Source organism: Leptonychotes weddellii, chromosome 1, assembly GCF_054177405.1.
Source record: "Leptonychotes weddellii isolate Sample4059 chromosome 1, ASM5417740v2, whole genome shotgun sequence".
NCBI lineage: Eukaryota > Metazoa > Chordata > Mammalia > Carnivora > Phocidae > Leptonychotes > Leptonychotes weddellii.
In genome coordinates this window covers 105383550-105407530 of record NC_138369.1, presented here as the reverse complement: position 1 = coordinate 105407530, position 23981 = coordinate 105383550, and the positions used below count along the sequence as shown (strand labels likewise).

Here is a 23981-nt window from a genome sequence, read left to right as displayed (position 1 = left end):
CATTGGAGGGTATGTGCTATGGTGAGTGCTGTGAATTGTGTAAGACTGTTGAATCACAGACCTGTACCTCTGAAACAAATAATACATTATATGTTAAAAAAAAAAAGAAGAAGAAGATAGCAGGAAGGGAAAAATGAAGGGGGGGATTTGGAGGGGGAGATGAACCATGAGAGACTATGGACTCTGAGAAACAAACTGAGGGTTCTAGAGGGGGGTGGGGGAATGGGTTAGCCTGGTGATGGGTATTAAAGAGGGCACATACTGAACGGAGCACTGGGTGTTATACGCTAACAATGAATCATGGAACACTACATCAAAAACTAATGGTGTAATGTATGGTGATTAATATAACATAATAAAAAAAAGAAATGTAAAAAAAAGATAAAAAATAAAAGTATGCATAGTCCCATTTTGTTAAAACATAAACATATATATGTACATTTATACATACATTTATATTTGTATTACTTATATCTTCCAAAATGTTAACAGTGGATATCTCTGGTTGTGAAATTATGACAGATTTTTATTTTGTTATTTCATCTGTATATTCTAATCTTTTCACAATAAAATGCATAAATTATATAATAAAAATAGAAATTAATAAAAAATTAGTACTATATTGAATTTTAAGATTTTATTGACAAGATAAATCATCACAATCAAGTTCCATATTTATCCACTGGTACACTTGGAAGCTAATAAAGTTAACAAATGTCTTAACAAACCAATCCAAAATATAATGCTTTCAGAGTTCTTGGGAATATAGTTTAGATTTTTCAGCCCTTCTCATTTAGTCTACAGCTGAATTTCTTTTTTGCTATCAATTCCTGCTTCCAGAAGTCCCCTTTTCCTCTTTTCAAATACGTTATTTGTAAATTTGCTAAAGTCATTTGAAAAGTAGAGTGATTCTTTCTTGAGACCTTGAAGTGTCAAGTCTGCATTTTTTGAACACAGACTTTGTGACATCTGTTTGCATGTTGTATTTACTATAATAGTTAAGAGTATGTTTGGGCTTTGGAATGTAGTTCAACTTCTAGCTTCACAGCAACTAGCTATGTGACCCTGGACAAACTACTCAACTTTACTGAGCCTCAGTTTTCTCATCTGTAGATAGGGAGAACAGTAACAACTGTATATGTTTGTTATGAAGACTAAATAAGACAATGAGGTAAGGTGTTCCACAGAGAGTTCAAAACAATAGCTAGTACCCAATAAGAGGTATATTATTTATGTTACTATTTTTGTTTACTTCTTCATTCTCAATTATTTTCCAGGTTTATAGGCTTCCAGATAATTGAGTTCTAGGGAAGCAAAATATTTCTATGTGTAAGCAACTGGTTACAGAAATGAGTCGCCTAAAAGCCAAATCAGGTTAATCTCATCCTTAGAAGTAGAAAAAAAATGTATTTAACTTGTTAAAGAGTTAGCAGTTTACAGCACATCTAATGTCCAGTAAATTAAACACAAGACTAAGATTAACATTGAATCACTAACTATAGATCTGATGAAACCATGTTTATGGCAACCTGTTCTTCAATATACTTATGTCAGTTACTTTATAGGCCACAAGATTGGAGCTCATGAGATAAGACTAGCTCTTCCCCCCTGCCCTGGGATGCTTCGAGAGCCTTTAAACAGAGGAAATTTCCTTCATATATATATTTATTGGCCATCACTGGAATAAATAATAGCAACCCAAGCAGAGTACTTTTACTAAAATACAAGTGAACCATAAAGGTTCTTACCAGAAATAAAGTTTGATGGTGATGGTGGCCTCAACAGTGGTCTTACAAAGATGTTGTCAAGTAGCTCTGGTCAGTAATACATTACAGGTCAGAAAACTTTCCTAAGCAAATAAAAATTTTTCAAGTATTTTTCTAAGAAAAAAAGTAATAGATGTACATTATAGAGAAGTTGGCAAAAACTGAGAACTGTAGATGAGAGAATAAAAATTATCCATAATTCACCACCAAGAGATAAACACTATTAAAACATTCTGATGCATTTTCCTCCTTTTTTGCTTATTATCTTTATATTTATACATTTATATATAAAATCATGCTGTTATAAGCATTTGTATCCTGCTTCTTTTTTGACTTACTATAATGTAAGCATTTTATAGAGCATTAAAATTCTTTGTAAACATCGTTTTTAATAGCTGCATAAATGTTCCATTGTAAAGATATACGATAATTTACCTAACTGTTTCCTCATTGTTGGACATTTAGGCTGTTCCCTTTTTTTTTTTTTTTTTTTTTTTTGCTAACACACAGAAATTTTAAAGATGATTTTCAAGAGAAAACAAGTTTATTTTGTAGGCAAATGAAGTACACAATGAAACAGACAGTGATGGTATGTTAGTGTAATAGGTTCACCGGTAGCCTCAGGTTCAATCAGAATAGGCATTTATCTTTCCTTCAAGCAATAATTCATTTTAATTCAGACTTTCCATTCCTAGCTGCTTCCTCACAAATATATTTTCCATCTCACACAATTGCAAAGAGTCAACCATAAAGCTCACTTTTTGACAGGTGGCATTTAATTTGTCTGTAGGTCAAAAGCCCTACTATCTCTTGTTGCCACACTGAACAGAGGCAGGAAGCCTCATAATCCTGCCCATGTGTAACCCTCCTCCTTTGTGAGAATATTTACCTCTTCTTCAAGCTCAATTCCTGTCTCTTGGCTTGTCTGTCAGATGCAAAAGTGTCTTCCTTGGGCTTCTGGGTACTTTAGAATTAACTTTTCTTCCCACGCCCTTAGGCTCCCTTGAAGTGTCTGTCTCCATGGGGACCAGAAAGCCATATCAAGGGACTCCACCCCCCCTGAAGAGGATCCCTATTTCTTTTAGAATAGGCCTCTTTCCTGCTATGCTAGAAAGTCATGCCAGAAATATAAATGCCCCACCTATGCCTCCAGATGAAGAGCTTAAACTTTGAGATAACTGAAGTAGTCACAGCAAGAAGCAAAGCCTTGGGGAGGCCATTAATATTGCAACATGTGGTCATGCAGATTGCATGTACAAAAGAGAATACTATAAGCATATTTAACATGAAATGCAAGAAATACAGCAGAGTGAGTTAGGAATTTGGGTTGATTCTCCTTGGAAACTAATCACTTACCACAGTCTAAACAGCTATAGATTGATCACAAATGCAATATAAAAAATATAACAGCTTGTTGGGGTCAAAATAGGGATTTCACAAAACAAAATAAAATTTATGAAAAATATGAAATAGGAAAGTTTGTGAATCAGATGAGAGCAAAAGACTTCAAAGTCTACTTCTATTAATATTGAATCTGGTACTAAGAGATCCAGCAGACTGATCCTAACCAGACCACCTTACCCTTCAAAAGACTAGCACACCCTCTGGAATTAAACATCATAAAAAGTAACCAGGAGAGGACCCAAGAAGTTTTATCCTTCCTGCACAGAGAATGGAATTGGAATGAATAAAATATCTAAACTGTAAAAAAAAATGGGTTTTCCTTCCTTTATCAGTATCCCTAAATAATATTTTTTTCAACATTGGAGGCATAGTACAATTTCAGTGTTTGGTGTTCCGATGAAATAATATAGAAAGCCCTTGCCATGCTGCCTGGCATGAAGTTCCTGTTCAATGGATGTCAACTGATTCTTTTCTTCTATAAAGAAGAAATGGGCTTAAGAGAATAAGAACAGAGCTTGTTTTCATGCATTACCCTTAGCGGATCATCTAATCTCTATTTTCTGGTTATTAGGATGGGAAGTTATATATATACATATATTATACCTTTGACAAGGTGTGTCATAAAATGTTGGGATTTCAGTTTTAAAAAAGTCTACCAATGATACAGCTCTTTTGCTGTTTTTGTTTTTGGCGGGAGGACACGGGAAGCTAAACCTTCCTTGCTTTACACCAACCAACATCCAGAATTTATTTTTATTATTTTTTTATTTAAATTCAATTAATTAACATATAATGTATTATTGGTTTCTGAGGTAGAGGTCAGTGATTCATCAGTTTTAAATATTACCTAGTGCTTGTTACGTCATGTGCCCTCCTTAATGTCTATCACCCAGTTACCCCCTCTCCTTACCTACCCCAAACTCCAGCAACCCTCAGTTTGTTCCCTATGATTAAGAGTCTCTGAGCCAGTTGGGCATCTGCCAGAGTCCTGGGATTGAACCCTGGTCAGACTCCCTGCTCAGTGGTGAGTCTGCTTCTCCCTTTGCCTCTCCCCGCCCCACCCCGCTCATGTTCTTTCTCTCTCTCTCTTTCAAATAAATAAATAAAATCTTTTTTTTTAAAAAGAGTCTCTTATGGTTTGTCTCCCTCTCTGATTTCATCTTGTTTTATTTTTTCCTCACTTCCCTATGATCCTCTGTTTTGTTTCTTAAATTCCACATATAAGTGAGATCATATGATAGTTGTCTTTCTCTGATTGACTTATTTTGCTTAGCATAATACCCTCTAATTCCATCCATGTCATTGTAAATGACAACATCTGGAATTTAAACAAACAAAAATAAGTGGGCACTTCTTTGCTTAAAAGCAAACTTCATTTTATTTAAAAAAATCCATACAAATAAACAAATTTTTAGAAGTTTAAATAACCCTTTGAAATTCAGTATGTTCTCCAAATATCATATTTACAAATACAGGTTTGAAGTATTTGAATGCCTAGGGGCCAAATTGTTTTAGAGTTCAGAATTTTTCATATTTTAGAAAGGCAATATGATGCATATATGCCCAGAACTATCTCAAGAGTCACATCCTAATCAAATACATTAATACTTCTTCAGGGAAACTTAAGGATTTTCATATTGAATAAAATAAATAAAGTCCATAATTAGACTCATGTCTGCTCAGTGAAGGTTATGCCACCAAATTAGTCTGTGACAAATAATAGCAACAAAAAAGTACCTGCCATTGTTTAGAGATTTTTTAATTTCAGACTATGGATAAGGGATTATGAAACTATTTTTGTTATGACCACATACTATCAAGTAAACCTGTCTACTGTGTAAATTTAAGAAGGATAAATAATTAAGAAATAAAAAGGGCAGCTTTATGCTAATATCATCTAGACAAAACACTGCCTCAAATAGAAAAAACTTTTATGAAAATTACAAGGCAAAAAAGAATTGGTGAAACCAATGTACCCCTTAAAATTGAACATGCAGTGTGGGCAAAGCCCAACAAAGACACTTCCAGAAATTGACAACCACACAAACATAGTTCACCTCACCCTTTGGGTTTATAAATGCACAGAAATCACATGGTAAAAAGAATACGTGAACACATGCTCCCAGTTATTACTGTTTCTGTATAACCCTACATCTTATTATCACTGCCAAATCTCAGGATTAAGAATAGATACTTACCAGCCCAAATACCAAGTTATAGTAACATGATCTTGAGTATTCCTAGTTTTTAATGCACTTTGATAGTGTAAGGTTTTGGGGTCATTTTGATGTTAGTCTTTTCCTTTTTCCATCTCAAGTTTTCCCATTAAAAAAACAAATATTTTCTCTCTAGCAGCAAATGAGAGGGCTTCATTATTATCAAACAGAAAGGGCTTAACATAAACTAGAGCCAAACAGAAAACTGTTGTCTTGGGCAGAAAGTTCCCTACATTTAAGTGCTAACTGTTAAATAATTGCATATAACAAGTCACATTAGGAACATATTTTAAGGCTGGTGGATCGTTGAAGCATACGTATCTTCTGAAATATATACCAAACTTTTAATAAATGAGAAACTAGAGATCAGAGAGGTTACACCCAGCTAATTTGTAGCACAGCCAGAACAAGAATTCCCAATAGTTATAAATAGTTTTGTTTGGATATATTTTTTACTGGGGTCAGGGGTACAATATAGGGGGCAAAAAAACATGGGTTGAAAGTAAGTTACCAATGACTAGTTTTATTTCAACAATTATTGGCTTCATACTTTGACCTCAACTAGAGTACAAGCTAGATGTAGAATTAACACAGTCAACTAAATAAATGTTGGCAGAAAATGTTCAACAGGACCTTGGGAAACCCTAGGATTCAGATGAGGAAAAAAAGAGGAGGAGAGTTTTCTGGTGGGATTGAAATGAGGCAATGCAGCAATGTACCTGGGAGCACACTTAGCTTCTACAAAGAATCTCTCAATTGTTCATTGAGACAAAAATATATTTAGAACCTTTACAACCCTCACTAGGTCGTTAGAGTAGACTATGGACCCCCTGGTCTCTTAAATTTTAATGAACCAGAGCCTTTTAAAGGTGGCATGGAGATCAACTTTAGCTGTAAAACAATTAAAATGTTAATGGGGTTTCTACTGTAAATAGATTTATGAAATAAGGAGAATGCTGAGTTATTTCCTGGACCTGACTTGTTACTGTCAATTGAATTCAAGCAAGATGTGCTTTACAAGAGATGTAAGACATACCTTTTAATGGCTGCTGCCTACTGTGTTTCCTATTTCAAAATTCATTTCAATATTGCATATAACAGGGGCGCCTGGGTGGCTCAGTTGGTTAAGCGACTGCCTTCGGCTCAGGTCATGATCCTGGAGTCCCGGGATCGAGTCCCGCATCGGGCTCCCTGCTCGGCAGGGAGTCTGCTTCTCCCTCTGGCCCTCCCCCCTCTCATGTGCTCTCTCTCATTCTCTCTCTCTCAAATAAATAAAATCTTAAAAAAAAAAAAAAAAACTATCTTCTAGGGGCGCCTGGGTGGCTCAGTTGGTTAAGCGACTGCCTTCGGCTCAGGTCATGATCCTGGAGTCCCTGGATCAAGTCCCGCATCGGGCTCCCTGCTCGGCGGGGAGTCTGCTTCTCCCTCTGACCCTCCTCCCTCTCATGCTCTCTGTCTCTCATTCTCTCTCTCAAATAAAATAAATAAAATCTAAAAAATAAAAAAAAAATATTGCATATAACATGCCTAAAGCCCAATACAAATACTATTCTGTTATCATATAATTGGCCAGTGTGTATTGCTGTGTCTTGAGTTTCTACTTGTTTTATTTTACATGTGGTATACCAGTACATTGAAAGGAAACTCATGTTCATTTTTGCTCATCCCGACTCAGAGAGAGTTCAAAAGTTCAAAAGATAAGAAGTGGTTCTCAGCATGAGTAAACCGTGAAATGCATTGGAAAATAAATTTTTGATGTCAAGATACATTCCCAGTTTATTCATGCTGAAAATAGTTTTTTTTTTTTAATCTTTTGGAGTTTATAAGCTGGAATAGCCAAAATTTAAATTCCACAATAAATAAAGAAGCAATATAATTTACTATTATTTTATTGTCACATACTTTTGACTATAAACAAAACCCTTCCTAGTGTAACAAAAATCTGGAAGTACTACAAATGAATATTAGTACTTTGAGCTCCAGAAAGGAAAATCATTCAAAATTAGGTTGCCTTTCTCCTGGTCAGAATCTACTATACTAAACCATGAAAATAGTTTTCTTTTTTTTTTTTTTTTTTGAGGTATAATGGCACAATAGTTTTAATACAACCACCAGTCTTCACAAAATAATTTTAATACTTTGTGCCTGGGCTAGCAGCATCTTGCACTGTGACATTCCTATACATACATAAGCATTTTATCCAAGTACAAATGTTAAAAGCAGGGTAACTTAAGCAATTGCCTATACAAAGGTAAATAGACATTGCAGGTTATTTTTCTTGAATCATTTTGCTGCATAGTAAATTGCAATTACGTGTCAGTATAATGTTACTGATCTATAGAATACACTTTGAACTTGAGGTATGGCAACTCTCTAAGAGAGAGCTAACATGTAAACCTGAGTATTTTGATTTTTTTTTTTTTTAGCTGCCATGGATGGGTAAGACAAAAAAAAATCCAGCATTCAAAGATCCTAGAAACTTTCTAATCAATAAAAATAAAATAAAATCCTTTAGTAATTCTCAGCTATTTCCTATCATCTCCATATTGCAGCACTGTTGAATGGACAAAGATAAAGTAAATACTGAAGTGAAGCTAAGTTTCTTATGGAATTATGGATTAAGCCAGCTATTAAAAAAAAACCCGCCAGGTAACTGCTCATTTACTTTACATCAAGTTGAGATCCCAATGTGTGTGTGTGTATGTATATACATATATATATATGTGCATACCAACTTTATAATTCAAGATTGCAGTTAAATACTTCTAATTCACTTGAATTACCATGGTAATAAGACAATTAGAAACCTTATATTTTCTTAAAAAGGACATGCTTAACATTTTCTGACATTACTTCTAAACTCAGATGAAGCACAAACTCCCCCCACAAAACAAATAATCTGCTTTAAAAGTTAAACAGTTGAGAGTTGGTAGCAGAAGCTATCCCGGTTTAACATTTCCACCACAGAGACAAATAAAGGTTTAACCACTGTTTAAGCACCCAATGGATAAGAAATTAACATGAACTAATTAACTAAAATTAGAAGGTAAGAATACTGCCATTCCAGTTTGAATATTTTCAATATCTTTTTCATACTTTTAAAGTGGGACAGTAAAGCAGTTTTCCTGTTTTGCTGCAATTTCAGTTTAAATCCTTGCCCAGATTACATATTTAAAATTGGATGCTATATCACTCATACATTATTCAAATTCAGGAAATAAATCATGATTGGTTAAATGTATTATAGGTAACTATCACAAAACATCTGTAGAAATAAAGGAATTCCAAAAATGGAACCAAACAGAAGAAAGACTAGAAGAACTACAGAATTGGTTGAACATTAGGTCAAAGAATGGATCCAAGGTAAAACAAACTTGGGGTGTTTGTACATGAAAGAAAGAATAAACTTCATGTTTGTTCCCCATTAGTACTGTACTCAAGAAGATGATAGTCCCTTTTCCTAGTTTTCTTAATAATTCTGAGAAACCAAAATTCAAATCTCCTAGGATTGCCTCTTCCCTCAAGAGCAAAATCCATTGAAGTTCAGAATCACTGTCAATTCTTAATTAACCATATCAGAGGGAAAGAACATTAAACACCACTGAAAACTGTCCACTGAAGAATGACAAAAAACATTTCCCAGATCAAAAGGTGACAAGCCACATAACTTATACACAAGGGGCTGATTTACAAAGAGCTGACTGGAAATGCCTTTACTAATTCTGAACATGTCCCCATCGTTATCATATGGTTATCAAATAGATTTCTTTAAAGAAACTAGAGATCTCGGGCGCCTGGGTGGCTCAGTTGGTTAAGCGACTGCCTTCAGCTCAGGTCATGATCCTGGAGTCCCGGGATCGAGTCCCGCATCAGGCTCCCTGCTCAGCGAGGAGCCTGCTTCTCCCTCTGACCCTCCCCCCTCTCATGTACTCTCTCTCATTCTCGCTCTCGCAAATAAATAAATAAATCTTAAAAAAAAAAAAAAAAAGAAACTAGAGATCTCCAAATACCTAAGTAAAATAAAGATGTAAGTTAAGATTGCTGAGACTGACAAACATGCAATTAATCCTATCTGAAGGACCTAGAATTAATTGTGAAATAGATAACTTTTGTGCTGGGTCTTAGAGATTAGCCTGGAAGAAAGGGAGGAGGCAGGAAGTCACTGAGAACAAAGGTCACATGACAGGAATGTATGGAGTGCATTTGGGGACCCTGGGATATCCTGGTGAAGGTAGAGCTGCAAGTACATGGAGGCAAGAAGAGCAATACCAGTTAACTGTAGTGTAAATCATCCCCAGAAAGTACTTTCCCCTTCCAACAGCTTCCAAGGTCTTCTCTGCTCTCTTCCTATAATGAATGTTCTTCTGCTCGCAATCCTAACTCCTTTCAAATGCCACCATGTTCATGAAGCTTTTCGTGATTCCCTCTTATGAATTTGGTTTTTTTATTTTTTATTACAGTAATACTTTGGTCTAAGTCCTTTATGGTACTTAACTATCCACAACAAAGAAGAAAGTACTTGATTATAAGCTCCTTAGAAGTGGAGGCTTTATTTTACCCATCTTCACAATCCCTGCAGAAAATGCCTTGATGGTTGTGAGTTGATCATAAATTGTGTCCCATCTGTAATTAATTATGCTGGAGTAGTGTAGCAGGAAGTTCTTCCTCATTTCTGGCTATAGGAATAATGAGGCTAAGAATGATGGCAGATACATAGTAAACATTTAATCATGCAAGAATGCAGACTGCCAACACATGCAGCCACTCTATAGAAATTTCCACTTCTTGTTACCATGACCAAGAGTGATAGCTGCTAGAGTTAACTTCACAACTAGAACAAGATTATTTCATCAGGTTGATGTAGGTAACTCTAAGTCAATTATTTTTTTTTTTCTACTTCCCAAGTTCTTGTTTAATTTAACTTTCCTGAGGCCTTCCATAGCATTTACCACTCCGTCTTTCTTCTTTTCAGGCAGTTTCTTAATCTCTTCCTTAGGTCCTTCTTTATCTGTTCTCCTCTCATTAAAATTTGCCAGGACTCCTTCTTCAACAACCTTTTCTCCTCACTTTTATACGTACTTGTGTTTTACTACTTTAACATCCAGGAATAGCTCTAGCCCAGACCACTCTCCTGGCCTCAGACGCTTATTTAGAGCTCCCCCAGAACATCTCCATCTGAGATCCCACAAACACATAGTACTTACCCTCTTCCCTGTAAAGCTCCTCTTTTTCCTGTGTTTCTGATTTTCTCCATTATCCAGAGGCCACCCTCGAGTCTTCTTTCTCCTTCACTTCCACTCATTCATCAACTCCTCTTGCTATTAATCTTTCAAATCTGTTCCTTCCTTTCATCACCACCACTATCTCCTTAGACTCATACTACTTCTCACTCTACTACTGAAAGAACCCTCTAATCAGGCTCCCTGCCTCTGGCTCCTTCCCTTTTCAGCCCATTCCTCTTTCAAAAACACAAATCTGATTAGGTTACTCCCCTGTTCTCAGTCAGTCACTTCCTGGCTCCTTGCTGCTCCCCTGCAAAGTCCAAAATTCTCATCTTGATATGAAAGACCCTTCCTGAGCTATGCCCTCTCAGCTGCCCTAAACTCATCTTCTACTGCAACCCCTTTCCTATTCTTTCCTCCACACATATCATTAAGGAAATGGCTCACGGTTTTCCTAAAAGAGAGGTTGTGCCTCCTTTTTGCACATGCTCTTCTCATCAGCTGGAACCCACTACCAACATTACCACTTTTACCAACCATCTAATCACTACTCAAAAAATCTGTTTAAGAAAATTAAACTCTTGAAAACCTACACCGAGGCCCTAGATTCTTTCTTCCCTCTAGCTAGGTTACTTTTCCATCTCCGCCAAGTTGTTTTTTGGTAGGATCTTGTCTGTCCACTGGTCTCCCTATGAGGTGCTCAAAGACAGAGGATCACCCTATCTTCTCTGTATGCCCAAAGCCTAGCAAAATTTTGTTGAATGGAAGTAACAAGAAATCAGCTACATATTAAGCAACTGGGTTAGTGATTTGATTTCAGCTTCAGTAGAAAAAAGATACATACTTGGGATTTAAACATATCCCCTGGGTCAGCTCACTAAATGTATGTGTTCATCTAGTTCCAGAGTCTTCCTACCTATGGAAAAAGAATGGGAAAATCAAGTGCTAGATTAAACAAAACAGAACAAAACTAGATTTAAGCCTTAGCAAAGCCCATGCAGCTGAAACTGGGAAAGAAAATGTTAGGAGTGTTGGGAGACAATTCTTCAAGGTCTCTTGCATTTCTACATATCTTGTGAAGCTTAGATGGCTTTTATTCTGGAAAGATGTTTATGTAGCTAATAGCCTTGAAAGATTTAGAGAGTGTCTCCTGCCAGGGCTGAGAGAAGAGTTGTTTAATGAGCAGGATAATAAAGATGATGTCTCCCTCTAAGGGCAAAAGTTGGCCAAGTTTGCTAACATTCCCCTTTTAAGACTAAAGATTTTTTAAGGCCTAGGTTCCGCAGCTGTGACATACATTCCACTATGTGCACAGTATGCACTGGGGTCATTCTTCATTGCCCCTATGGAATTTGGGAGGGGGGGATGTAGAAGCAAAGGAAGCCAATTCAAACATGAAGCTCATGTTACCTGTAACGGCATGACTAATAAAGTCCATTGTCTTTGATCCAGGGATTTCATGTCTTCCTTCAGCAGCTACGAACTGTGGTAGACTACCTTGTTACCTTGTAGGTAGAGTAAAATCTTAAACACTTCAGAGTCCTTGACAAGGAGAAGGGAACTAAAGGCAAGTAAATTAAAAAGTGCTCAATAAATGTTTCTAAAATTGAATAATGCCAGAAAGATATGATCTTGAACACAATGTAAGTGGTTAAGAGCATAGATTCTAGACTCAAACAGCTCAGGTTCATATCCTAGCTTTATAATTATTAACTACATAAGCTCCCCTGAGCTTCACACTCTTTAATCCAATTTGTCCAGAAAACTTCAACTTCCCTTTCCTTTTCATGAAATGTGGTTATTAATATTACCTTGTTGTGAGGATTAAATGAGTTAAATTATGTAAAGTACTTAAAGTGTTCCTGGAATATAATAAATGCTATCTAATAATAATATTCTGATGCCTGAACTTTATTTCACGGATAATCAAATTTTTAAGAAGGGAAATGATGTAAGTTTGTAGGTTTTTGCTTGGGAAACCAACTTTGATGAAAATCAAATCATATTTATAATAAAAATGAAGAGGAGCAAGAGAATATGAAAGAGAAGACTAACCAAGAGACACCTGTAATAATCTAGGAGTAAAAATAGTATGGCTGGCTGGGCTTAAGTGTTGGTAACAGGAAAGAGAACTAATTCAAGAGATATTTTATTGCTTGCATTTATAGGATTTGTCAATTGATGGGATATAAATGTTAACTTACAGTTACCCAGTCAACATGTACAAAGGCCTTTTCACAATCATCTCACCTAAAGCTCATCATATAAGTACAAGGTAAACTGGGGGAAAGGTGACAGATAAAAGATTTCAAATATGAAGGAAGGGAAAGAAGAGCAAAATACCCAAGAAGGAGAAAGTGTAGAGGGAAACAATGAAGACTACAGATGATTTATGGACATTTTGAGTCTCAGGCCAATGGAGGTGATAAATTTATAGTTGAAAATGTGAATCTGTGACTCCAAAGAGATTGGGGCTACATATACAGATCTGAGTCTCATCAGAATAGTGGATCCGATAGAAGCCAGTGGGAAGAAAGAGAATAAACCAGGTAAAGTGTAAAGAATAGGGAGAGGAATAAAGATAGAAGATGGGAGAGTACAGGGGCCAATAGAGAACTACAGATGATACCAAGTGTACAAATGAAAAAGCACAAGCAAGGAAGTAGAGAAGTACGAAATAAGAATAGCCAGTAATATCATATGTTACAGAAAAAATGAGAGTAGGGTGAGTTTTGAAAAGAAGGTAGTTTCTGAGAAGAAATTTTGGCAGAGGAAGCCAGACTGCAAGGGCTTAAATGATCATTGATAAGGAAGCAGCATAAAAAGCTGTTCTTGAGAAACTGAAGATGGAGAGAAGCAAGATCAAGACAGATCTGCATATAGATACAGACATATGATAAACATGAAATAGAGAGAGATGTAGAAAGGGAGACTTGATTACATTGGGGAGGAAAGGGGAAAAAAACAGTGGAAAGGAAACAGTTGGCAATAAAAGAAAACAATAAAAGAAACTAAAGAGATGACTAATAGAGAAAAAATTTTAAGGATGGGATCTGGAACATACAGGGAAGGGATGACCTTGAGAAAAAAGAGCGGGAAACTGATTTCCATGAGACACAGAAGAAAGAAGTAAAAATATAGGAAAAATATATATTGAGGCCAACAACAGGAAGAGCCTGAAATATTCATATAACATAATGTCAATTTCATCAATTAAAGTGTAGAACGAAGTTGACTGCTAAAACTCCAAGGCAGAGTTGAGGTTTCGGTCTGTTTGGAGTAATAAGAGAAAGACTTAGCTACTGTTGAATATAAGTAAACAGATTCAGACTGAAGTAGGAAGACCAGGGAGGCTGGTAAATTGAGAGCCAAGGAAGGAGAGGTCAAGGGCTGATGGACCACCACGGAGAACCATGATTAGGAACAGAGCTCTGGAGTTAGACAGAATGGGTCCAAAGCCCATCCCACCACTTCTCAGCTATGAAACTTCAGGCAAGTTACTTAACCTCTCTCTACCTTAATGTCCTCAACTGAAAATTGGAGATGACAATATTTTCTACCTCATATGACTGTTGTTGGATTCAAGATATTAATAAATACAAAATGCTCAAAATAATGCCTTGCCCCAAGAGAGTACACATAGCCTTCTCTGTACACTTTATGCTCATTTGGTGTGGCTGATCTCACAAGAAAGAAAAATATTTTTTAACTAATTTACAGTAATGAGTAAATGATGGACCACAGGCCATGCTTAAATTATTTGTAAATTTAAAGAGTGGACTGTTAATAGACCCAGACAACTCTAATTAGCTCAATTACAGACTTTATCATGAGAAAAGAAAAAAAAAAAAAGAACCAAAACAAAATAAAGCAAATTCCAATATGTTCTGTGGTGCAAGAGACAACTTTGTCAATTCCCCTTCATGGCTTTGGATTATTATAGCTTCTTGCCTTTGTCTACTTCTAAATTTATTGATTCCTCAACAATCTAAATCTCTGCCACTCTGACCACAGGTTTCTGTATCAACTATAGAAGCCTGAGGTAAAATACAGTTCTCCTTAACTGTTTTGGGGGTGGGAGGAGGATGGATAAACAGTATCATAGAAGGCATATTTTGGGTTTGTATGTCAAACTGCCTATATCAGATACCTGTGTTAGGAAATGACTGCAACATGTCCTAAACAGTTTAAGAGACTGCTGAGTCACACAGTGGCCACACCTTTTTAAAATTTCCCCCAAGTGCCAGAGGAATCCAAGTATCTCAAGCACCAGGAGTGTAAGCTACTGGATCTGCCTTTCTGCACTTCTGCTTGCATGATATCTGCAATACTTCCATGTTTACTAAACTACTTTTAATCATGTTGTATACAATAATTATGCAAGTATTTGCAAGAGAGCATTACAAAGGATAAATTTTAATAGAGTGTGTTACCGCCAGTCATTTTCCTTTGATGTCTCAAAGATCTGGAGTAGAGTTTATTTCCTTCTATTTAATCCTTTAGAAAACATTTGCAGAGTACCATTAGCATAAGTAAACTCTTCAATATCCCTTTATCAAAATGCCATCACCAGACAACTCTCCAATTTATAATGCACTTGCCAAGGATAGCTTTCCCCATTCCACAATTCCCAGTTTAAGCCCAGCCCATCATTTAATACTCAAACACCTTACAGCCATGAGAGAATTTCTTATGAAGTCTCAGTGAGGAGAAAAATCAGATCTTCTTTGTGAGGAACTATCTTACCCATTTCTAGACATTTAGCACCCTAGTCCCTCTCCATACCCAGCACCAAATGCTAATGGAACCCTGTAGCTTTTCCAGCAATCAAAAAGCCCCACTTTTGGGGGGCTTTAAGGTTTCTCAATACTCATGAGCCCCACTCCCACTGAAAACCCCTGGCAGTGATTAAAAAGAACTTCATAAAATCAGATATTGGGCCTGGGTGTTCTGAAATGGAGCATATTTGCTAAGAACTCCAACACTGGAATTCAAACTACCTTGATCCAAATCTTGTGAATTCTTGGAGCACAAGCTTAACCTGACTGTGTCTCTTCCTTCATCATAAAATGAAGGCAACAATAGTGCTTACCTTGTAGGACTATTTCCAGAATAAAGTGAGATAATATATATAAAGTAGCTAGAAATTTGTCTGGCATTTAAATAAGAATTCAAACAGATTAATTATTACCTATGATTTCTGATGTCCTCTTACCTAGTAGGTACTTAGGTACTATCTGTGGAATACTGATTTTATGAATCTGCCTAACTTTACTTATCCAAGGTTTCCTACATATGATAATGTCAACAAACAGATCAAATATCATTAGAGTTGGGGTATCCACTTGTCATACATCTTTTGCTTCATTAATAAAGTTTCCTTCGGAAATGAGCTTACCTGTGGGGGAATGTGCCGTAAATGCAATGCATTAAGTTTAGGCTGACCATTATTTAGCTACACAATCATTTCCTCTTTTCAGTTGTCACCCCAGCTCCAAAATCTGCTCAAGTACAAGATCAGCTACATAAAAGTTTTACTTGTGTTAATGACCTATAAGTGCCAGTCAGTAAGATAATGCATTCTCATTAGTGGTCCTCACCTCATTAGAAGCCTGCTCTCACTGATAATGGATCTCAGAGGTCAACAAAAATCTCAGGAAGAATTCTCCTTAATTTAATAGATGGACAGGTATATGGAAGCCATGTGCTATACATGATTGCATTCCACATGCCCACAACAATTGCAAAGGTTTCTTCAGAAACCTACCTCTAAATCACAACATGGTTCCTGCTGAAGAAACCCCTAACTCTAATACCAGGGAAGACTAAATACAATTTTGATAGGATTTCTTCCCATCTAGATTTCAGAAAACACTAAGTCATCAGAGTGATCTCAATAATCCACAGAAAGAGCATCTCTATTAAACACCCAAGAATTTATATTGGTTTTAATATCTGATCTCAGCTCACCTGATAAATAAATGAGCTGCAATAGCAGTGTCCTTTTAAAAAAAAAAAATGCAGTGTCATCCTTCCAGCCTTTTCCACAAAAGTGTCAATACAGAAACATGAGGTAAAACAGTTAAGCAATGTAAAAAGTGATATGGTATTTCTATTATTTCTCGGTGCCCCCTAAAGGGATTATTCAGTCTCATGTTGTGTGGATGACTCTGTGGCTACCTAATGAGCTAACCTGGAATCCACTTTAATAACAGCACTTGTAAAGGTAAAAGCATGGCTAGCTGGCAAGCTTGTTTAATAAAAAGCAGTTTCTAAGAAGTGAAGGCTTATGCACTCACAAGATATCCAAAGAAAGATGTGTTTTCTGAGATAAACTGGAGACGCAAAGTCTAAATCAACCTTCTCTTCAAAATAAACAAGACACATTTTATCAATGCAGGAGAAAGCCCCTACCCAGAAACTCTTTGCATTTCTGCCAAATACATATTTACAAACTATGTAGAAAACAAGTTGTTCTGCAATGCTACCAACACCCTGCCCATGTCTCAAGATTTATAGTTAGTGACATTTGCAGTAACCAGGTAGCAAATTTAATCTCAAGTGAAAAGGAAGAAATATGGAAATGTAAAGTGAACCCAAAAATAGTATTTTTCCTACAAGAAAAAGTAAAGCCCCAGAAAGGTATAGATGGCTTTATGTACTTATCTAAATCATTTTTCTATTATAAAATATTCACATTTCAGAAAATCACAGATGAAGCAAAGAAGTAGTGAAGCAGCAAAGATGTTAAAATGTTCAAAATACTCTGGTTTCTATTCACAACAGCTCGAGAGCAGAAAGGAAAAGCAGAATTAGATCTGGCTTCTCTTTCTCAAGCGGTTGGATGATGATCCTTCTGATGCTACAGAATTCAATGAAAACTTCTCCAGCCGGTCAAAACGACCAGGCAATTTGTAAAGACTTAGACTTCCCCTGAGTTTCTCGCTACGCATGACATAGTGTCCAAGACCAAGAATTAATATCTCCTGGCCTTCATCACTTCTAATCTGGAAAGGAAACCACGCCCCATGCTCAGACCTCGCTTTTCAGTCATCTTCCTACTCTTCAGCCCTAAGGAGGCTAGCTTCTAAGTCGCCACGCGTTCAGTCCTTGACATACTCATCTCCCCAGCTCCTCACTTGGGCGGATGAGCCCGGGTTCGCTTCTCATCAAACCTGTGGAATAATCCACTCCTCCCGACTCAGAGATACTTTCAAAAAAAAAAAAAAAAGTACACGAACTCGTTGGTCTCTAGAAAGAAGAACATGTCAAGAAACTAGCTGCTCGACTTGATTTCATTCAAACCCTTTCAGAAAGTGGAACTTGTCATTAGCTAATTACTCATATAAATTAACTGAAACACACACACATTTCACAAACGGCGTACACACGCACACACCCAAATCTGGGGTGGGGGGGATTCTGTCGGGAGCTGAAAAGTATCAGGTGGAAAGCACGCTGCCCCTGATCTCGGCTTCTGCCCCGGGGCTGGCGCTCCCGGAGGACGCGCTGGGTGGGGACAAGCGTTCCCGCCGCGCTCCGCCTGGGACATCCCGCAGACCGCGCTCGGTGTCTGCCCTCAGTTCCTGCCCTCCCTCCTTCCCTTCCCTGGGGGAACGGGCTGCGGCCGCAGTGTCCGCTGCGGGTCCGCGTGGGGCTGAGGCGCACGGGGACCCGCTCCCCGTACGTGTCCCGGAGCGCGCGGGCGTCACTTACATGCCCGACCGGAGCTGGAGGGCGCTGCCTGGCGGCCAGCCGGCGGCTACCCAGGCGCAAAAGCACCAGAGCCACAGTCGCCAGGTCACCTCAGCGGGACGGAGCGGCTCCTGCTGCCGCCCGGGCTGCGCGCGACGCGCCACTCCGGCTGGCAAGTCCGAGCCCGGAGCAGAAGTTGGGCTCGCGGGGCAGAAGTTGGTGTTCAGGGCTCGCGGGGCCGGCGAGGTGCGCCTCGCTGAGGAGGGCGCGGCAGCGGCTCGACCGCATGGGGCATGACACGCTACCGGCAGCGAGGGAGGAGCGGCCGGGCGAGCCCCAGAGGCGCTGTGGCCGCTGAGCTGCGCGCCCCTGCTCCGCCGGGAGCGACTGGAACCCAGCGAGCCGCGCGGCCCCGCAGCCCCCGCAGCCTCGGTGCCATGGAAACGCGCTCGCCGCCCTCCAGCCTCGGCCCCTACTGAGCGTTTAAAGAGACAGCCGCGCCGTCACCGCGGGCTCGGCGAGCCGCTGGGTCCCCCACCTCCCCCCACGCCCTCCTCACTCCCTCCCCTCCATCCGGCGCGGCGGGGGCTGGATGCTGGGGTCTGGAGAGGCTGCTCAGACGCAAAATAAAGGGCTTCGATCAATTCTCCCGCCTAACTCTGCTCCCACCTCTTCTTACCCTCCCACCCACCCAACGCACATCCCCGCCCAGCACACACACCCAAACCCCGCCAAAGAGGCGAAGCTGCCTTGGCTCCCCGCTTCGTTCTGAACCCAACCTGCTCTGAACCCAAGCAGCTGTGCATCTGCCACGAGCAGAGACCAAAAGAAAGCTGACTTTGGATTCTCTCTCGCTCCGCTCGCTCCCACCCCAAGTCTCGGGAGTCCGTCACAACACAGGCTTGGGGGAGGTGTGTTTGAAGTGGGAACCGAATGGCAGTTGATTGAGTCAAATCTCCTGCCAAATCGGCAGTTGCAGGACACGTCGTCTGCTCATCCAAAACCCCTCGTGACTCAAAATGGGATAATCCCCCTTCATTTATTTGCCCCCCCATCTCACCCCCTTCAGGCACCAGAGTTATGAGGAGCCAACGCTTTTACAAACCTACTCCCTCCTTTCCTTGAAACCTTCTCCTTTTCCCGAAAATTTACGGAGGAGCAGCCAGTTGCGAGCCCCCACGGCCCTTGCAGAAGGGAACGGCGTCTGCTCGAACCGGAAACTCCGGCTGCGGTGCTGGCCCGACTGCCTGGGACGCACAGCCAAGCGCCTCGCGGTCGCCAGCAGCTCCGGCCCGAGGCTCTACTTCTGCCCGGCGCCAGCTGCTGTCTGGAAGGCCAGGAACCTCTGGAGTCGGCTTAGGGAAAATAAAAATCTATGGTGCATCGTGCCCTCCAACAAGGACAGCCCAGGTTCCGAAGCCATAATCTGCAGTTCAGCCCAGTAGAAAACGGATCAGTCTGCATACGGACAACTTTTTTCTTTGATTCCTAAACTTACCAAAAGTGGCTCTACAATGACTCATTCAGAGTCCAATACTAAAAGGGGTACCATCTGATTTCCTCAGTCCTAGGAGCCTTAAAATGATCCCCAAATGGTCTTTTGGGCTCCCTTTTGCCCTTCATATTTGAATTAACCATCTGGCTTAGTTTCAGTCTTCTGAGCCTTTGTTCTCCCTTCTTTCTGCTTTTTCTGCAACTAAAGAAGCAATTGGGCATTTAAAGGAGGGACTGAGGAGCAAACTTTTGGAATTTCTCTGAAAAGAAAGAAAAAAAAAATGAGGGTGAGATAGAACCATACCACTCCTGAAATCTTTACCCTTCTGTGACTTTGTCCTCCTTGATTTGGAATTCACACCAACGTGCAGTGTCTTCTGTTTCTCTTAGTCATATCTAAATATTTTTGGTTTTTATTGAAGCTTAACAAAATGAAAAACCATAAATATAAAACAAAACAAGATGATATCTGTCTCGACAAATATCTTTAACAAACAGGATTTTAGTCATCTGTAAAACAGAAATCATTATTTGAACCTCCTTATTTTGTAAAAGAGGGATTCATTCTTCATTTTCTAAACACCGGTTCTACATGAGCCAGGCCTTCTCCAATCCCAGAGAGAGTGGACTTGAGGACAGTGCTAGTATCTGTTGTAGAGATGCATTGTCACTTGGCTAACTCTTAATTAGTTCTGAAAATGGCAGGCCTAGCGTGTGTGGCTAAAACACTCTGATAAATTTTAAATCTATTGTTAACTCTTAATTTCTTCTAAATCTCTATGCCACCTTTGTTAACAAGTAACAAAGTTCATTACTTAATTTCACTTCCTCTTCTGTTTTCCCCTCCCTCTTCTGGTAAGGCGCTAATGAACACTAAAATGACCAAAGGCAGGCAGGGAACTGTGGGAAGGAAAGGAAGAAAAGGAAACTGGATAATTCACAATGGTGGTGGCTCCTGAACTAAGTGTACTGACTGCATAAGGTGGGGCCATTTTTCTCTTCTGGATTTAAGTATAGGTGAAAAGATTAATCCTCTCCATTGCTTCAATTTCTGGTTTATCTTTTGCATGAAACCTAAAGACTCCAGGTTATTTCAATACAGCTGATCTTAATTGTTTCAATGAAAATGTATAGCACACCTAAAGATGACAGTATAGATTAAACTGTACCCTGAAATTGCCCAGGACACGATAAGCCTTTCTTTGCTTCTGGACTAGATTTAGCTCTGCAGGGCTCTATCTTAAACTAATCTCATTCCTTCCTGGAGTGTAAAAAGTTTCTACTCATTTTCTTCCTTTATAATACAGAAACCCTTGCATAAATAATAGACCTCCTTTATTTCAAGGCTAAATTTTATATAAACCACAGCTGAAACTCAGAACTATTTTAAGAACTAAAGAATGATGGAAAAATACTAGAACGTATGTAAATTATCTGATTGCATGGTTGTTTAGTAAGGGACAGCTTAGGTACATGAAAAGTGAATCAGTAAATTGAAAATCACAAATTAGGAAAATTTCCTTTTATGTACATTAGTTTAAATACATGTTTATTACAGATGAATATTTTAAGCACTTGCAACAGGCTAAATATGATTAATGTATATTTTGTAAAGTGAGGCTGATTTCAGATTATTCTAGCGTGGATAATAACATGAACACAATGTCATATAAGCAATTATCATTAAATAAATCATACTCTTCCAGGATAAGGATTTAAAATTTTGCCGTGAACTAGGAAACTCTAATTTGAATTCAGCTCCTTTTGCAGTCTATTCATACAGTTTAAGAATAATTGGTGATTTGGTTTGATTGGTTGGTTATGCTTTATCTCTAAAACAAGGGAGCATCATGAAACCTGTTAGTTACAGTCTTACATATTAAAAGAGCGATGCAGTTTGGTGACTTGGGGATGCTATGAACACATAAAGTGAAGCCAGATACAGACAAAACAATTCATTCAGCTCTATTGCCTAAAGTGAAAGAAATTTTAAAATTAACAAAGCAAAGGAATGAGCCAAATACACAAAGAACCAATTTTTTAAATTAAGAGGGAGAGAAGTTTTGTGTTGATGGCATCCCTTGCTCAGACATAAATTTCGTGGGGGGAAAAAAATAGAAACATCATGAATTGGATTTTATTCTTGTGAATGATTTTTTATACTGTCAACCTGGACAGGCTCTTAAAAATGGATTTGGTGTAGCAGACAAATGTTCTCTCTGAGAGGAGTCCAAAAGATTTGGGGGGACCTCCAGTGGGAATGCACATGCCACCTCACTCTCTCCAGACCTGCATCAAAGGAGTAATAAATCTAACCAGCTTTTCCCTCCATAGGAGGAGGCAGGGTAAGCCAATTTCATGCTTTATGTATGCTGGTTGTAAAAAGGAATGCTTACCTAAAAAGAAATAGATTCTGACCAGATGTTCTCAAAATCTTCCTCAGCTGCTGCTTGAAGCTTTACAGTCACCACATACTTTATCTTCTCATCTATCTCCTTCTAATTGAGAAATTGTTGATCCATGCAGTTCGACAAGCAGGCTGCTGCAAAAACCTTCCTGCGAAAGCTTTTCAGCCCTGCTCTCCTTTTGCACACAAAAACTTCCAGTATCTGTATGGGGACAGGAAAAGAAAGCAGGCCACTTCAGTCGGCAGGTGTTGTGGGTTGGAAAAGGAGGAGGTCAAAAAGTAATTCTTCAAAGGACAGCTTCTGTCACCTGAAAGTATAATAAATTGCCATTATAGAAATGCCTACAAGCACTAATGAGCCATGTACATTGAAATCTTGATGTCAGGCAAAATAGAATGAAATTCACCCAGGAACCAACTGGGATTGTTACACCAAGATGTGAATAATCGTTCTCACTTTGGTTTCATCTGCTACTAAATGTCGTCCGCATGAACCAAGAGCTCTCTCTCTTTTTAAGGAAAATGATAAATTCAGCATAAAATTCCTAAGATATCTGTCTAGTGATTTACACATAATTTCTCAGTACTGTGCTACTCATCAACCATAAAGATTTGGCCAATCAGATGTGAGATAGAATTACCAACTTCAGAATTATACATTTTTATGAGAACATAATTAGAAGATTAGCCCAGCTATACATTGACTTGGACTTTTTTGGAAACTATACCCTGCGCAGCTAATTCTTTTGTGTATGTGGGGGAGGGTAAAAAATACATAACATTAAATTTAGTATCTTAATCATTTTTAAATACACAATTCAGTAGTGTTAAATATATTCACATTGTTGTGCAACAGATCTCTAGAACTTTTTCATCTAGCAGAACTGAAACTATTTCTATTAAACACTAATTCCTCCTTTCCCTCTCCGTTCAGCCCTTCACAAAGAGCTCTCTACTTCCTGTTTCTATGATTTTGACTACTTAGATTCTTCATGAGTGGAATCATACAGTATTTGTTCTTTTGTGACTGATTTTGCTTAGCATAATGTCCTCAGGGTTCATCTGTGTTGTAGCATGTGACAGGATTTCCTTCTTTCTAAGGCTATATAATATACCATTGTATTATACACCACATTTTGTTTATCTATTCATCTGTCGACAGACATTTGGATTGCTTCTACCTTTTGGCTATTGTGCATAATGTTGCAATGAAGCTGGATGTGTAAGTATCTCTTTGAGATCCTGCTATGAATTCTTTTGGATATATATCCAGAAGTGAGGTCGCTGGATCATATGGTGATTCTATTTTTTTTTTTATTTGGGGGAAAATCTCCTTACTAATTTCCACAGTGGCTGCACCATTTTATATTCCTATCAGCAGTGCACAAAAGTTCCATTATCTCTTCATCCTTCCCAACACTTCTTATTTTCTGTTCTTTGTATAGTGGCCATTCTAATGGGTGTGAGACATCTCATTGTGATTCTAATTGAATTTCTCTCATGATTTGAGATGTTGAGCATCTTTTCATATATTTGTTGGCTGTTTGTATATCTTCTTTAGAGAACTGTCCATTTTTTGCACATTTTTTGATTGAGTTATTTGGTTTTTGTTGTTATAGAAAATCCTTGGGCGCCTGGGTGGGTCAGATGGTTAAGCGTCTGCCTTCGGCTCAGGTCATGATCTCAGGGTCCTGGGATCGAGTCCCGCATCGGGCTTCCTGCTCCTTGGGAGCCTGCTTCTCCCTCTGCCTCTCTCTCTCTCTGTCTCTCATGAATA

At 38.7% G+C, this 23981-nt stretch overlaps 1 long non-coding RNA gene across 2 annotated transcripts in view; it reads right to left on the bottom strand.

Moving 5' to 3' along the window:
* Nucleotides 1–18596, bottom strand: part of LOC115943450 (uncharacterized) — a 509154-nt gene extending 490558 nt beyond the window's left edge. For both annotated transcript variants that reach the window (XR_014148024.1, XR_014148026.1), the window contains exon 1: nt 18325–18596. This is a non-coding gene — a long non-coding RNA (uncharacterized LOC115943450). The remainder of the gene's footprint in view (nt 1–18324) is intronic.
* Nucleotides 18597–23981: the final 5385 nt, after the last annotated feature.